The following is a 17,407-nucleotide window of genomic DNA, read 5'->3' on the forward strand; positions in this document are numbered from 1 at the left end:
AAAAGCCTCTTTGATGTACATGTACTGTCAGAGACAAAGAGCGTGGTCCTCGGTGCACTTCCAATACTTTTTCCATAATTTTGTTATCAGACAGACGAACAGAACAATAGACAGACAAACCAGACCAAACACATAACCCCTCACGGTTTTGCAAGCAGGTATAAAGTAACAATAATAATAATCTCCATTATAATCATTCAATTTCTGTATGTTTGTTGCTTTGTCTGTTTGTGACCGTAACACAGCAAAAATGGCGCATTATAGCGCCATTTTTGTTAGAGTAAGGTACTGCTAAAATGTTCTAACTTGAAGAATAAAACAATTTCCAGTCCAGTCAGGCCACCAGTTCCTGAGTTGTGACTCATTTCTGGCTTTTTGACAAGTGGATTAGGCAGCCTTTGGGCAGATCAGTTTCTTTGTGAATGTTGAAGTTACCGTAACACACCCAAAACTGCGCAATGTAGTGCATTTTTTTTTTTTTTTTTTAGCAAGGTACCATTAAAATACTCTAACTTGAAGAATAAAACAAATTCCAGTCCAATCGCGGCACCGGTTCCTGAGTTATGACTCATTTCTGGTCTTTTGACATTGAGCGGAAAGGCTGTCGAAGGCAGCCTTTAAGCGAGTAATAATAATAATAATGATGATGACGATGATGATGATGATGATAATAATAATAATAATAATAATAATAATAATAATAATATTCTTATTATTATTAATGCGTCACTCAGAGAGTGCATAACCCCACCAACGCCTATAAAAGACAATTCAGATCACCACCAAAATATAATCAACTCTTCCTTGGCCCATGATCCACATAACCTCAAAATGTCATTGAAATCCATTAACGGCATGTCGATATATCTTGTGGACAAAAAAAAAAAAATAACAAACAGGCCTGAACCGGGACTCTAACTCAGCTCAAGACCAAAATTTAGTAATCTCTTCCTTGGCCCATGGCACACATCTCCACATAATGTCACTGAAATCCATCACTTAGTTTCTGAGATGTGGACAAAGAGACAAAGAGGGGTGCATACCTAACCTTCCCCAAATTTCGTTGGAGGAGGTAATAAGTGCCGTTATCATACACCCGATGTTTCATAACAGAAGTGACGTCGAACTCAGGAGGATTTTTTTCGTTGTCACGTAGTGCGCACAGGTTGCGAATGGCGGTAATTAGTACAGCCTTATGATTCTCCCGCAACGACAAGATGTTAAATTTTTGTGTTATTACCAACTTGCAGTATATGATCTTAAGCACTAAACACGGAAGCAACAATTTGCAAAGGCATGCATTGACCCTTGCTGGAAACGCGGATGGCCTGAGCAAAGTAGTCTGTGGTCACTCAGTCAGGATGAGGGGGGCGCGGTAGCACAGTGGTAGCGCGCTGGACTTGTGATCGGGGGATTGCAAGTTCGAGCCTTGCCCGGGCTGCCGTGCCGGGAGGGGTAGCTCCCTCCTGTAACCCTAGCGGGGATATATAGTCCAATACAAGGCTTAGCTCGGGGGAACTCCATTTCTCCCATTTTTTCAGTCAGGATGAGCATTCGATCATCTTGTAAACATGAAGCCGGAATTATTAGTTACCTCACAGTCCCTCCACCTTCATTTTACCGCCGGGAGATTTGGCATAGGCTACAGATAAAGCCAACCGATGTCTTATACAGTGCAGCATTTGCAGTAGTTATAGTCTGTATTCCAGTGTGGTTAAATGTCATTAGTATATAAAACATATTAAACATTTACACAGAGAAAAGTTTGAATTTAAAGAAAAATAAATATTTTACACACACACACACACACACACACACACACACACACACACACACACACCGCTCGCTGGTGCAGTGGTAACGTTCCCGCTTGCCAACTGGTGGACGGGAGTTCGCGCCTCGCTCAGGTTGCTAAAAGTTTCACTGAAGAAGTGGGTGGTTACTGTCCCCCTTGAGCAAGGGGACGTGTGTGTGTGTGTGTGTGTGTGTGTGTGTGTGTGTGTGTGTGTGTGTGTGTGTGTGAAGGTCACAGCCTTGCCCTTAGATCGGACTATATGAGCTCTCAGCTCCCTTCTGGGAGGGTAAAAGCTGACCATCATGACCATCAAGTGATCCTGACCGACCCGGTGAATTACACACACACACACACACACAAGAACGCCTTATGTTAAGTGATCAAACGTCCTATATTAGGTCAGCGGTCAGACAAGCGTGGTTTTTGAGCTCTGTCTTCCGCCACTGGCCAGACGCTCATCTGTCCTACTCTGGGGTCGTAACTAAAGTTATCATCCTGGGTATTATGATCTTACACATTATTGGCTCAGTCACATGTCATATATAGTGAAGCAAAGTTTTGGCTGGTTTAATAGAGGTAAACAAAGTCAACCGGTGGAACACTGAGAGGTAGGCCTGTCACTAACATCCAATCATAGTGAGTACAAACTTTCTCTCTCGGTTTGTATAGCAGGTTTATTCTATGTTCCATTTCATTTTGACTCAAGAAGCAAACTGAGGTTCCATTTCAATTAATGAACTATGATAAATTATTTTATATTGTGTCTAAATAAAGTGAGAAACACAAAATGAGAAACACAATAAGAAAGTACGGTGATTCGAAGAAGACAGACCTATATAATGAGATGCCTTGTTCCTATCTTGGAGTCTCGGGTTCGACTCCCGGCTAGACACGTATAATGCGTGTTTCTTCAACATGAAAGCGCTTGTACTGGCTGAGACTGATTAAAACTGCTGTCACTTGCTGAGTTGCGTGGCGCTAACCAAATATCTAGATTACTCTGAAGCGTGTGTCATCATATGGGTTCGGGTTGAAATATAACCATCCAAAATGATTTTACCTGGTTCTTCATAGATTTCAGGTGGCTTATCTTTTATCACGCCATGGCAGACTAGCGAGAGTTCCTAGTTTCTCTATGCGAGTCCTGGGTTCGATTCCCGGTTAGAGCGTTAAACTTTCCAGATATGGAGGCATGTGTAATGTGTGTTTCTCCAATATAGGATATATGTAGGCTATATATATTTGTCATTTTTCTTTATAAATGCGATTCATTTATATATTTTAGGCATTTTTCTTTATAGATGCGCTTCATTTTACCCATCAAATAAATTATGAAAAGGCAATTTTATACACAACTTACGCTTACATTTTTACAAGTACGGCTCCTTAACCCATCACGTCCCGAGCTATTTCACACCTCCGACACCCCCCAATCCCGAGATATTTACGATTTTTTTTTTTTTTTTTTTGGCTATAACCTCCGCTTTTGGTGAGAAACATTGAAATTTCATAGAGAAATGGCTCACCTGAGGTTTAAAATAGTCAATCCAGGTAGCAGTACCTGCTTACCTGACTGGGTTTTCTAACAGGCTGGCACCAAAGAAAACGAGTTCTATGGGAGGGTAAATATTTCACACCACTCATAAACGGTATTTATTTATATATTTGGTACGAATTTATACGTAGTACGAGAGTATATTGGTTTTCAAACAGTAATATAGGCATTATAAGCATTGTTTCACTCACCAACTCATCACCATACCTGCCCTTCTTTTGCCACAGTACCTGATCATCATTTCTGACTGTTTCTTCCTCTAATGCTATGTAAACTTTGTCCTCCACATTGTCATCGATTGGGGAATCACTCTGGCCCTGAATGTCTTTATTGGCCAGGTCACTGGTAACAGGTGAATTGCCGAGACAATGGTGTGCGGTGGGGGGGGAGGTTATGCGGTGTAAGGCACTGTCCCTGCTTGGCAACTTGTAAAGGAATAGAGGAAGGTGTCCCGTGTACATGTACGAAAAATCACGCACAAAAATTGAAAATTGTGCAAATTAGGGACCTTGCAATTGTGCAACGTACCAGTACGTCGTTGGGACTGGCAAATGCAAAATGTTGCAACGTACCCATACATTGACGGGACGTCTCGGGTTAAGTGTGTGTGTATGCAGGACGGTGAGCTTCTTGCTTGCAGGCGGGTGAACACCGTTGGCATGGCTACCAGCAACGCTCCAAAGGTCGCACTGCCGCTGCCTGAGAAGTGGACGTGGTCTCACTCATGTAGCCTAAACTGTATTCGTCTTGATTCTCTGGTCGGTCAGAATGGTGGGATCATTTTGTTTTCCACCTTGTTTTTATTCACCTGTATCTAAACCGACTACTGAAAAGATTGTATTCCAGAGGAAGAATGAGACTTAGGGTTGTATTACAAGTGGTTTGAGAGGTTTCGTATTACCTCTTCCGAAACGATTTATTCTGCACATTACACCTTGATATCCTCTTTTGTATTACCGATGCAAAGTCTGTCCATAGTAAAATGTCACAAACATCACACAAGGCAATGCTGAAGTGTAATATGCAAAATAAATCGCTTAGAAAGAGGATGTACAGTCATGGCCATAAATAAGCACCTATACTTCTATATCCCGTGCCTCAGGCTGGCTCCCTTACGGGCGGTAAGTCATACTGGGGTAAGAGGGGCTGAGAGGGAGAGGCCAAACAGAGAAGGGCAGGTGGGTAGGGGGACAATCGATGGTGCATGGGTGAGGGAGTGGAGGTAGGGGAAGGAGAATGAAATGCGAAGTTGTGGCCACATAATTTGTCTATTTTCTTTCATTCAGAGCATCATATAAAAGAGTTAAAGTTCGGTAGATAAAGCTGCATTACACCTATAGCGGCGTCAAATAACAAGCTTTAGATAGGGGGTGATATCAAGGATTGGCTCGTGAGAGAAGTATACTGACGTGACAGATCAAATATTAGTGCAGAGCTATCGAGATTGAGTTGGGCCCAGATTGTCAACACATGGATAAGGTGACCAGAGTCCCGCCTTTAGGCGAGACATCTCGCTTTTTTTTTTTTTTATGTCACTCTTAACCCTCTTGTCGTTGATGACACGCAGCGAGTCCTTTGGGCCTTTCCGTGACTATCTGTGATGACGCATTTTACGTCCTCAAATCACAAAAACTTACGTCATAGTAAAAGTTTTCGGCCGATCTGCGTCATTTTTGGAAGCGTCCTAGTTCCCGCGCCTCTCACCAAAAGTAATGACTAGGCAACCTCGGGGCCTGAGACGCGCGGCAGCACGGGCGAGATGATTAGTAACACGTCAGCTGTCAGGCAGGAAGGTAGCGCACGGCTGGGGATTTAAATTTTACTCTCTCTACCCCGTCCCGGGACTCGCATCATATTTCACTGTACCAGTAGTGCTTGTGTGTCGTTTTTGGGCACTATTGTAATTAGATTTTGTGTTTGTAATAGGGAATTAGGTTTTGGTGAATCAATCGTGCCCGTTATTCTACCGCTGGCCCAACGAAGATACTGGTAAGGCTACCCTGTTTATCGGCGTTTCCCAGCAACTACGCTGCCTCTTCTCTGCACCCAGTGTGAGTATTCAACATTTGAATAACAGTGATAGTGATGCAGGTGAATGTAGTGTGCAACAGAGAGTGAGGAAAGACATGGTGAAACTTTCAGCTTAGCTGAGGGAGGCGGGAAACCGCTTGACGACACCGCGTTGTCAAGAACGGAATATTTTCCAAGGTGTGGATGAAGTCCTTGTTTTATGCTGATATATGGTGGATAGTGTTATTGTGCAATAGATAGGAGTATAGTGCAATGAGTGTACGTGATGAAATAATGGTTAGGTCAGGAGTCAGTTTCGCATTACAGCCAGGGCAAGCCGTTGTGAGTAGAGGAAATACAGTAGGTTTTTATAGGAATATTTGCTTTTATCATATTGTTATATTTATTCCGTATGCTTTCTGTGTGAAATAAAGCATGAGTGTTATTGGTAGGTTTATCGTATGCTTGTGTGGATGAATGTAAACACTTCACCACATGATCATCAAAAAATATCGTCTGCGAAACCTTAGGTATCGCAGATGTGACATACAGAGCACGATCAGGAACTGTTGTGGTGAAAATATAATGTATGTTTCATAAAATGATGGATTTCATTATGTGTATTGTGAGAATATCATAAACACTGCAGCGTCTTCTCTGCTACACCTTATGGGACAGGGAAGTGTCACGTATATCTCTTTTGGTGAAATGTACTGTGTTTCCTATATATTGATAAACTGAGTTATGTTTTATTTGAAAAGAAAGTGAAAAAGTGACGCACGTCCTCGTAAGGAACAATTGCATGTATATATATATATATATATATATATATATATATATATATATATATATATATATATATATATATATATATATATATATATATCTCTTTTGGTGAAATGTACTGTGTTTCCTATGTATTGATAAACTGGGCTATGTTTTATGTGAAAAGAAAGTGAAATAGTGACGCACGTCCTCGTAAGGAATAGCAGGTTTTGTTCACCTGAGTAAGCACAAAGGTAGCGAAATGCAACGCGAGGTTAGGTACTCATACACACACATGCACACACACATACACATACACATACACACATACACATACATGCACACACACATACACATACACACACGTGCACACATACACACACGTGCACACATACACACACACATACACATACACACACACACATACACATGCACACACACATACACACACATGCACACACATACACACGCACACACACACACACACACACACATACACATACACACACATACACATGCACACACACATACACATGCACACACATACACAGACACGCACACACATGCACACACACTTAATGTATCGGTACACGGCTAGCACTAAATATCGTACCACCGCTAGCACCAATAAAATGTATCGTCGCACTGCTGGCCACCAATTTAATGTAGCCGTTATGGAATAGCAGTTGACATATTAAGTGTTCTGCTGTGTAGTATAACTAGACCACCGTGTTGGATCGACGACACTGTCTGTAGTACACGTCAGCTACTCGCCGTCACTGCCCGACACTTCCCACCAAAGGTCCTCTGCCACGAGAAGGTGGAAGCTGGTCTGTTATTAAGTGGTAGCGTAGGGTGACAAATGAGCAGATTAAATCTCTCTTTATTGGGTACAGAATAATATAATAGCGACCCGAGAGATATGTAGGAGCGACACCACCTCCCTTTATAACTGTAAAACGGCCTCTCTGACGCTGTACAGTCACCGAGCCGGACAAGGGCGCGGTGCTGAGGTCAGCTAAAAAGTGAGGTGCCGAGCATTACATATACTCTGGGCTTATGCAAAAAGTAGAGATAAAAGACAACTCTACTAGCACATTATACACCTCTATTAAATGGTATTAAGTACATTCACATATACCAACATAATAAATGGTTCCCCAGGACTTTACACTTACGCACAATTCAGATATCTTTTCACTTCTCCTAACCTTCATTTTATAATTGAAACAGGGTGGCCCTTGTGGTCTGCCATCCACCTTCTTCCTATACCACAGCTAACAGCGAAATGATATTTGGTTGTTCATCATTCACACTTATTACACACTGTTAATTATGACTAAACAGCTTTAAAAATTATTATGTAAAATGTGTGATACTACAACTTCATATGGAAAAGATGTTGACTCCAGAACAATACACACACACACACACACACACACACACACACACACACACACACACACACACACACACACACACACACACACACACACACACATTACAAAACTCCTCTCCCAACCGATGTGGTCCTGCAGGAAGATCATCGCCACTGGAGAAGTACGATATATATATATATATATATATATATATATATATATATATATATATATATATATCTATATATATAAACTCTTTCTGTCAGTATATTTACATATACATATATGTTGTTATTTACCTCAACACAAATGACAGGGAAATAAGTTGTTTCTGTTGCTAGCAACAGGTTTTGTGTTCATGTGTGGTTTCCGAGAGGACTAAAAACTAAAAAGAAGTAATTATATAAGATAGTTGTTGGTATAAAATCGAAGAAACCGTAGCTAGCAAGCATAAAACATGTTCGCGCGCTAAGGGAAATAATCAGCGCGGCGCCGGCGCTTCAGCGCGCGACAAAATACACCATAGCTTATTGCAATTTTCTCGAGAACTATAAGGCCTAGGATTACCGTACTTGTCTTAAATGAAAGCCAATGAAATTCTGCATCGGATAATGAAATAAAAACCTATTGCTCTCACTGAAAATTCGCCACAAAATCTCTCCGATTATAAAAGTTGTATGCTGTCGAACCAGAGTTTTTACTTTATCGCTTATTACTCGAAGACCATACCTCGTATTGATTCGTAAACATTCGACTTATGATGTTGGGAAGTGAAATCGGCGTCACGAATGTTTATTCTCAGCTTCTTCTGTATAGTATGTTTTTTTTTTTTTTTTTTTTTTTTGCTTATCGTGTAGAACAAACATCGGCGAGTACCATATGTGGCTATGATGGGAAAATAAATATTTTTGGGTCGTGAAAATAAGCCGAGAATACACATTATCGGAGCGCGCGGCCGCGGGGGGGGGGGGAGATTGTCACACCCGCGAAAACTTAAAAACTTATGTGACAGCGAGGGGGTTAATTGTGAATAAAATGTCCTGCTTTTTGTGCAAATTATCTTAAATATCCCGCTATTAGAAAATTACTATTACATTAGATGTAACATGACCTTTTTATGAAATTATGATGAATTAGTAAAATTATGCCGAATCCAAACCAAATGAAATACCGAATTGTTAATATAACTGGTAACTGTGGTCGGCCTGTTCACCGCACCGTACTGTATATTGGTCACTGGAGTTCGTTTGAGACATTTAACGTGAGGTGTTGCGTAGCAGCCGTCGCTGTCACTCGCATTTAAGTCAGTGTATCTCTCTCTCTCTACACACACACATACTGTACACATGACAATGTTCCGCTTTTAGCTCCAATAAATCTGGTCACCTTACGCGTGGAAGCCAAAGAACGAGAGGACACGGGCCCGCTTCCTCCAGCACACCAAAGACGAGTGGGAGCTGTTCAGACAAAACCAGCAAACCATCAACAACATTGTTTCCCGGTGCCGCGAAGTCTGCATGAGGTTTTAAGGCATGAGGCCACTGGACTGCGTACTAAGGCTTTCCTGGTTGCTTTGGCTTGTCCAGTGTCGGTAAACATTGACACAGATATATTTTGGGAGCTTGGGTTGGATTTTGTTTCATTTTCCCTCTAACAGGTAATGAGAGATACCGTTACTATATCCACCCATGAGCACAGACATCAAATTTATTTACCTTTTATGCACATTTATTTTAAATAGCCTTTTCATATAGAGATGTCATTAAATAATTACTGAATTTACATGATGGTGACTGTATAGAGGGAGTGTATACCGCGAGGGTGATCATATTTACTGTGGACACAGCCATGTCAAAGGTTGCATGTAATATTTAGTTCCAAAAATTAATTGCATGTAAGGGTAAAGGACGTTTCTTACACAAACATTACGGAAGTCAAAGCCATCCAGATTCCATTCTGCGTCTGAAGTCAAAATACACGGATAAACACAAGTATCTGGCTCCTCACAAATGTTTGATGTCACATCAGTATATTTCTCTCACGAGCCAGTCCTTGTTATCACCACCTATCTAAAGCTTGTTATCTGACGCCGCTATACAAAGTGTAATGCATCTTTATCTACGGAATAGTAACTCCTTTATATAATGCCCTGAATGAAAAAAAAAAATAGACAAATTTTGTGTTCACAACTTCGCATTTCATTCTCCCTTCCCTACCTCCCCTCCCTCACTCCACCCCAGCACCATCGCTCGCCCCCCCACCCATCTTCTCTCTCTGGCCCCTCTCTCTCAGCCCCTCTTACTCCAGTGTGACTTGCCGCGCATAAAGGAGCCAGTCTGAGGCACGGGATACAGGATGATAGGTGATTATTTATGGCCACGACTGTACAAAGCCTTCAGTACCAATTACAGTATAGACGTTATTAAAAATTGGTTGTTTGCCCTAATGACCCTCTTGTAGGCGACAGGCACTTACCTGTTAAACTATACTACTGTTCGCAGACCTAATTATTGCTTATTATAAGGTTATTGCTCCTTATATGGCTGTTACCTTTTATACAGTAGGCTACAGTGTTGTTACCTTCATTCGGCACACGGCTGGTGAATATACAAACAATTCCGTTGCGTCTTGTCGTGAGCAGTTTTAATATTCAAGCTTCCTCTTGGCAACGGGAACTCATAAAGGAGAAATTAGTGGCAGGTCAGGGATTTTCCAGCCCCCCCCCCAACCACCACACCACCTTCCCCTACCCACCCTTACCTAATCCCCTCCCCCACCCACCCTTAACTACCTCCCTTCTCCACCCTGCCACCCACCCTTAACTACCTCCCTTCTCCACCCTGCCACCCACCCTTACTTAACCCCCTCTCTCACCTACTTTTAACTAACTCCTTCCTCCACCCACCCTTACCTAACCCCCTCCTCCTCCCACCCTTATCTACCCCCCTTCAGGTATTCTTGGACAGGTCAGACCCTTGGACGAATTTTGTTTCGCTAATATCCCCAATCGCCCAGCAGTACACATGGGGACCTGGGAGTAAATACGATTGTTGCATGTCGTGTTCTAGGGGGGAAGTTTGTGGCTTGGTAGAATTTCATTGTCTGCCTTAACGACCCTTGTGCCTAAGTCTACTAATACTAAGTCGGTTCACTTTCCGTCAGTGCGCAGGGAGGCGTGGCTTGTGTGACGTCAGGTGGCCTAAGTAACAGAAAATGTATAAAAGGGCAGACTCAAATTAAACATTTATGATAAGGGAAAACGAAGAAGGGGAAGAAGTGTAGACTCGTTTAACCTTATAATATAGTAGTAGGTTCCCTCACACCTTTACTCCTTCCCTCACTTCTCCGGACTGAAAATGTGTCATGGTCTGATGAGTGGGGTGAGCATACACTCACCGTTATGGTCAGGAGTCAACTGAAGTTACTGAACTCTGGGGTTTCATTATTTCATGCCAGAGCTAGTCGACGTCACTCCGATGCTCTGCCCCCTGCGCGAGCTTGGAGCTGTTTCCAAGCTGTTTTAGAAGGAAGTGATCCGACTTGGTATTAGTAGACTTAGCCTTGTGCAATCGATAGGCAAGTATGAATTTTAGGAGATAGCCACTTTAGTTCAACATTTATTTATTTTTCGTATATTCATCAGTAAATATCTAAGGTAATCTCTCCTAGCTTATTAAGAAAATGAGTTTAAATATTTTCCCTAGAGTAATTTTTCTAGGATACCTCAGTTGGAATGGGTCGTTCACTTCCAAACACAATTCGAGTCACGCGCCCACTAGATATTCATACTACAGTATTAGGTGTGTTAGTGTGAAGTGTGCTAGTGTGAGATGTGGTAAGGTGAGGTGTGAGTCCGAGGTGTGTTAAGGTGAGGTGTGTTAGTGCGAGATGTGGTAATGTGTGGTGTGTTAGTGCGAGATGTGACAGCGTTGTGTCTGTGTGAGGTAGGGTGAGGTAAGGGAGTGTGGTATTGTGTGATATCAGTATGAGGTGTGATAATGTGCGATGCGTCATTGCTGTTATTGTAGCTCAGCCCCTTTCATTCCTTGTCCAGCAGACCCGTCGACAAGAGGTTAGCAACTGCTTTAATGGGGTCATCTCATAGTTTTCCTGCAACGTTGATGTTTTTATCTTCCTCTTAGTGCGGTATGTGCTGAGCAGTGCTCTATTATTTTAGTTAGGCCGTATGGGGCTATTCTAGAAGCAAGGCACGTGTCAGTTGTGATTTCATCCAACTCAGTTCGAGAGCGGTAAGTGAGGATGTCTGGGTTGTGTCCTATTTCAGCCTCGGAAGATGAACTCGATCAGCTCTATTTAGAGATATGGAGGGTGGTGTAGTATAGCGTTCTGATCGAAGTGTTGTATTGCTCTTCTTGTGAAAAGAGATGTTTCTTCATTGCTGGTGCTGGAGTGTTTGGAGGCGGGATGTTGCTGAAGAGGGTCATGTTGTTTGTGTGGTGATATTTTGCGTGTCTAGTTGCATTGTATGGCTCCGTCATAATGACAGCAGTGTTGTGTGTTTGTTCGCGGAGGTTGCCGGGTAGAACTGCGTGCCTCTCATGTCAAAATACTTTCTAACGGGGAGGACTTTGGTTTCAAGGTGCCATTGAGCTGTGAGAGTGGCAGTGTTACAGCGAGTGATGATGGTTACAACCATAGGTCTATGGTTAGAGGGTTATGGTTAGACCGTTGTTCTGGATGGTCTGCTAGGCGTTGCAGTGGTTGTTAGATAGGATGAGAGCCCCGTGCCGGGGACGCATAGGACATCCCTGATCTGATAAATTGTTTGTGAAGTAGGTGTGGTAATGTGGGATTATGTCAATGTTAGGTGTGGTACTGCGTGGTGTGTCAGTGTGAGGTGCGAGCAGAGGTACAGTGTGTGATGCGTCAGTTTGAAGTGAGGAAACTTGAAGTGTGGTATTGTGTGATGTGCCAGCGTGACATATATGGCAGTGTGTGTGTGTGTGTGTGTGTGTGTGTAGAGGTAATAGTGTTGTAGTAAGAAGGGTTTCACTTGAAATGCAGAAGCATCTTTACTGCACAACGATTTTTCTTATGCCTTGTATTGTGCAGCAGTTAAATACACTCTTCATTCATTAACTGTGAGCGATTGTTTAAGGGCAAATGTTCACTTTATATGAAACTAAATTAAAACGGATACTTGGAGACACGGGACGCAGGCCACCATGGGGGTGGGGTGAAAATGTGTAACTATTACAATGCAGATCAACTGCAGGAAACAGCGTCCCAAGGGCATATCGCTTTGCTCGTAGCTGCATCCCCACTCGATAATTACCACCGGACTACCGCGGCTTCGGGGCTGGAGGAGTTCTTCATTTATTTCCATGCTGCAGCAGAGTTATTGCGGATCATTAGGTTGTTCAAGATCACTGATATACAGTATGAGGCATGTACAACTAAGTCAGGGCGAATTTTAAGGTTGTCCAATAACGTCAGTTACCTGAAGCAAGTAGTAGCCTTCTGATAAAACTCCAGGTGAAGTCGAGTTTGTCATCAACCAATCTACGTGGTACAAAATCCTCTATGCGAAGTCAGGTTGGATATTTTGCTTGGTTGTAGGTGACTTCGTGTACAAGTGGTTGCTAAATAATACAGTATTATTCCACAGAATATGCAGAATTCATTAGTTACAGAAAAATTTCTTGAAGGATAGAACAAATTTATCTTTATCTGCAACTTAAGGGGAATTCTTTCATTCCCCGAACTGCATCTCTCTGGAACTCGATTCCCCAGAGTTGTTTCCCTCCAAATTTCAACCCACAACTGTTCTAACTGTTACAGATATTTTATGAACAGAGGACACCAGTAATCTGGTGTATGGATTATTATTTTTTTTATTCATTTGTTTTTCCTTCCTCCGTTCTGTTATTTATTAAAAAAAAATAAAAGAATTAAAGCTGATTTACCGGTTGCAACTGACATCCTTTCAGAGGCAGGTACCAACTTCTCTTCAGTCAGGTGAAAGTAGCCTTCAATGGTTGCAGATAGCTTCCTTTGCAGTTAGGAACAAACTTATTTCATTACAGATTAAGCTTTTTTATTTTCAGTGACTTCCTTTATACAGTAGGTGGGTACTAGTTGTTTTCTTATTAATCTGACTGCCGTAACAGGTAGACGCTGACCGTTCTTCCTTTCCAGACTAAACTGACTTACTTCATCTAAGTTAAGCGTAAATTTCTCTCTATCTCCACACACACACACACACACACACACACACACACACACCGCTCGCTGGTGCAGTGGTAACGCTCTCGCTTGCCATCTGGTAGACGGGAGTTCGCGCCTCGCTCAGGTTGCAAAAAATTTCACTGACGAAGTGAGTGGTTACTGTCCCCCTTGAGCAAGGGGACGGGTGTGTGAGTGTGTGAAGGTCACAGCCTTGCCCTTAGATCGGACTATATGAGCTCTCAGCTCCCTTCCGGGAGGGTAAAATGCTGACGATCACGACCATCAAGTGATCCTGACCGACCCGGTGAATTACAATAAAGGTGACTCTCTCTCTCTCTCTCTAATGGTATTTTGACTTCACTGGTAACATCTGTTTCCTTAATTGGGAGGAACCAGCTTTCCTGATTTCACTGGTAATGATGATTTCTTCTCTAGTTATAGATGGCTTCCCTTTCGAAGTTTAATTTAATTCTTTCATGGGTTGCAACTGATCTTCTTTTAGAGGTAGATGATAACTTCTTTCTTACAGATTGAATTGTAGTCTTCCTTAATTGCAGGTGACTTTCATTATATGTAGCTGCTAACTACTCTTTCCTTCCAGGTTAATCTGACTTTCAATAACTTCTCTTTTTTTTTTTTTTAATGCAAGAAAGAAGGAACCAAAGGCTAGAAGCCCGCAAACTGTTCCGTTGTGCTAAGTTTTTCATAGGATACAGGTGACATCCTTTCGAAACAGGTAGTGTGTTTTGTTTCACTACAGTTCAAGAGTAAATCTTATGATGTGTAAAATGGTAACAGGTTATTTCCCTCACAGGTGGGTGCTAACCTCTTTCATTACAGGTTAAGCTCATTTATTCATTGGTTACAGTTCATTGACTTGACTTGTAGGTGGTTAATATTTTATTCTATTTATTAATTTATTTATTAGATCATATTCTTCCCAACGCCCTTTTCAGAGGAAGGTGTTTGGCAATTTCGTGTGGTAATTAAGGACGGGAAGGCGGCACGCTATTCTCTCTCCATGATACCCCAGACATGGCATCATCAGGCGTTAATGGATTAGCTGTCTCATCATCACATGCAGGTGATTTCCTGTACAAGGTAGCTGCTGAAATTATCTTTCAAATTGGTTAAGGTAACTTCATTGCTTCCAACTTTCTTTACAAATGGGTGTAAACACTTCTCAACACAAGTAACTGACTTCCTGCTTGGTTGTAGCTTCTTTGTTTTCAGACAGATCTAACATACCTTTCTTACTCATTGCTTGCAGTTGACATCGTTGACATGTAAATGCTAAATTGCTAATTATATATATATTTTTTTATGTATTCACAGACCCTCTCCTACCCAGCATCCTCCAGGAAGGTGCTGGACGCTACAGTTAATAAAGGAATGAAGGACGGCATATCAAGTACCTTTCTACAAAATCACAGGCGGGGCTACGTAGGGCAAGTGGTTTTCTCTACTGGTAGGTGCTACAATTGTCTTTTGTAAAGGTTATGATGAATGTATTGGTTACAGCAGAATTTCTTTATGGTCAGGTGCTAAAGCACCCCCCCACCCTTTATTTTAAGGTCGAACCTGATTCTTCATTGGTCGTAGTTGAAAACTTTTACAGATAATTCTAATATATCTTCTTTTTCAGGTATAGAGGACTCCATTCTTGACTTTTATATCAACCACCGGTAAGTTAAATATTTGCATTACCCGGTTCTGAGAACTTTCTCATTTGTTGTAGCTGACTTTCATGCAGGCATGTATATCTTATCTTTCTTTACAGTTTAATGCAACTATTTCACTTCTTGCGCCTAGGTTCCTTGAGAGGGAAATACTAACTTTTTATTCCCAACAGATTAAGTTTTCTTCACCGATGCTGGTAACTTGAAGCTTCCTTACATGCCACACAATTTAATTCAACTTAGGAATGATCTCTAGTGCTGAAGAAGATAATGAAAGTTACATCTAACCCCTCCAGTTCCAAATGTCTCTCCAAATTAGAATAAAGTCGTCTGAAAGTATCAACGATTCGGATTCAAGGAATTAAGCTGACTTTCTTTACAGAAAGATGCTACCTTTTCCTTGTTTACATGTTAAGCTGACTTCACTGGTGACAATCAGTTCCTTTACGGGTAGGAGCTATATTTTTAGATGCATGACATTTCTAGGAAAGGTTTAGTCCGTCTCCTCTCACTAGCATTCTTCGGAACGAAGTGCTTCACTTCCGTAGGCTTCAGCGAAGCCACGCCATACACCACATCACACCACACAACACACACACACACACACACACACACACACACACACACACACACACACACACACACTACACAAAATCACCCTCACATACCGTTCCACACCCCACCTCACCAAGGGCATTAACCGAAGGGCCTTAAACTTCCTGTCTAGTACTTTTGTACTTGTTCACTTTACAGGTTAATCTGCCTTCTTCGTTGATTTTGTCTGTTTTTCTTTAAAGGAGATGATATCTTCTCTTTCTTTACAGGTTACTCAAACATCTCCATTGTTACCCCAGCAAAGGAGGTTATGTTTTACCCCGCGTTGGTTGGTTTGTCTGTTTGTCTGTTAACTGGATTCCTCAAAAAGTTATGAACGGATTTTGATGACATTTTGTGGAAGGGTGGGCCATGGGTTATGGAAGAAATCGTTAAATTTGGGGGCGGATCCGGATCAGGATCCGGAGTATCCCGCTCAATATCTTCAAAAGTTCTCAGTGAATTTCATTGAAATTTTGAGGAAAGGTGGGTCATAGACCAAGAAAGAACCGATTAAAATTTTTGGCGGATCCGGATCTGGATCCGTTTTAATGGCAATTGCATTGGCGGAGGTATGAGCTCTCTGAGTGACTTTCCTCACCGGCAAGTGGCAATTTCTTTTACTGTACAGGTTTATCTGATTCATTGGTTGCACTAGAGTTCCTCAATCCGTAAGTAACCACCCACAACCAAGCTATCTTGATGTACTTCGATAACTTTATAATGCTTTGTGTGTTTTACACTATGAGCTTGCTGCTGTTATAGTTACGGGAAATGCGATCCTGCTAAACAAAAATATCTTATCACAATAGGTCTCCTGAGAGAAATTATCCCTCTTCAGTCTCACAGGCCACACTAAGTTGAAGCCGACTCTGCAACACAACCTTTTTTCCATATCCACAGGGTAAGATTAAGTTTGTGGGGGACTCTGGATGGCTTTCATCTTCTGCAGTACTTCGTACTTGAACTGACACTGACATGTGCTGTATCATTATCACTTAACCGAAAGAGAGAGAGAGAGAAAAAAAAAACATTGAACTAGGATACAGTATTTCTTATTGAACTTATATGTATTTATTCCAAATAGCCACTCCAACGGGGCCACTCCATAGCCGAGAGCAATTTCATTCACTCACTTCCACTCGTTCAAGTCTTTCATATTCATTAATTTAGAAACATTCATAACTAGGCCCTCTTGACAGATCTGCAGTTTACCCCGTTCGCTTCATTTCTTGCCCTCCGTAACCCTCCATTCAATTTGTTCTTCATACACGCCTCTCACCCTACTGGATGCAGAGGCTATTGTGATTTAGAAAATCTCTCATACCATGTTTCCACATCCTTCTTAGCCTTCTCTCTCTCTCTCTCTCTCTCTCTCTCTCTCTCTCTCTCTCTCTCTCTCTCTCTCATCATCATCATCATCATCATCATCATCATCATC

General features: G+C 41.9%; 1 non-coding gene across 1 annotated transcript; it reads left to right on the forward strand.

Annotated features, from left to right (window-relative positions):
* The first annotated feature begins 1,369 nt into the window (after positions 1-1,369).
* On the forward strand, positions 1,370-1,441 carry TRNAT-UGU (transfer RNA threonine (anticodon UGU)). Its single transcript has one exon. It is a non-coding gene; the product is annotated as a tRNA-Thr (tRNA).
* The last annotated feature ends 15,966 nt before the right edge of the window (positions 1,442-17,407 follow it).

This window comes from Coenobita brevimanus, chromosome 6 (assembly GCF_032717465.1).
Source record: "Coenobita brevimanus isolate Jiangsu-jjx chromosome 6, ASM3271746v2, whole genome shotgun sequence".
NCBI lineage: Eukaryota > Metazoa > Arthropoda > Malacostraca > Decapoda > Coenobitidae > Coenobita > Coenobita brevimanus.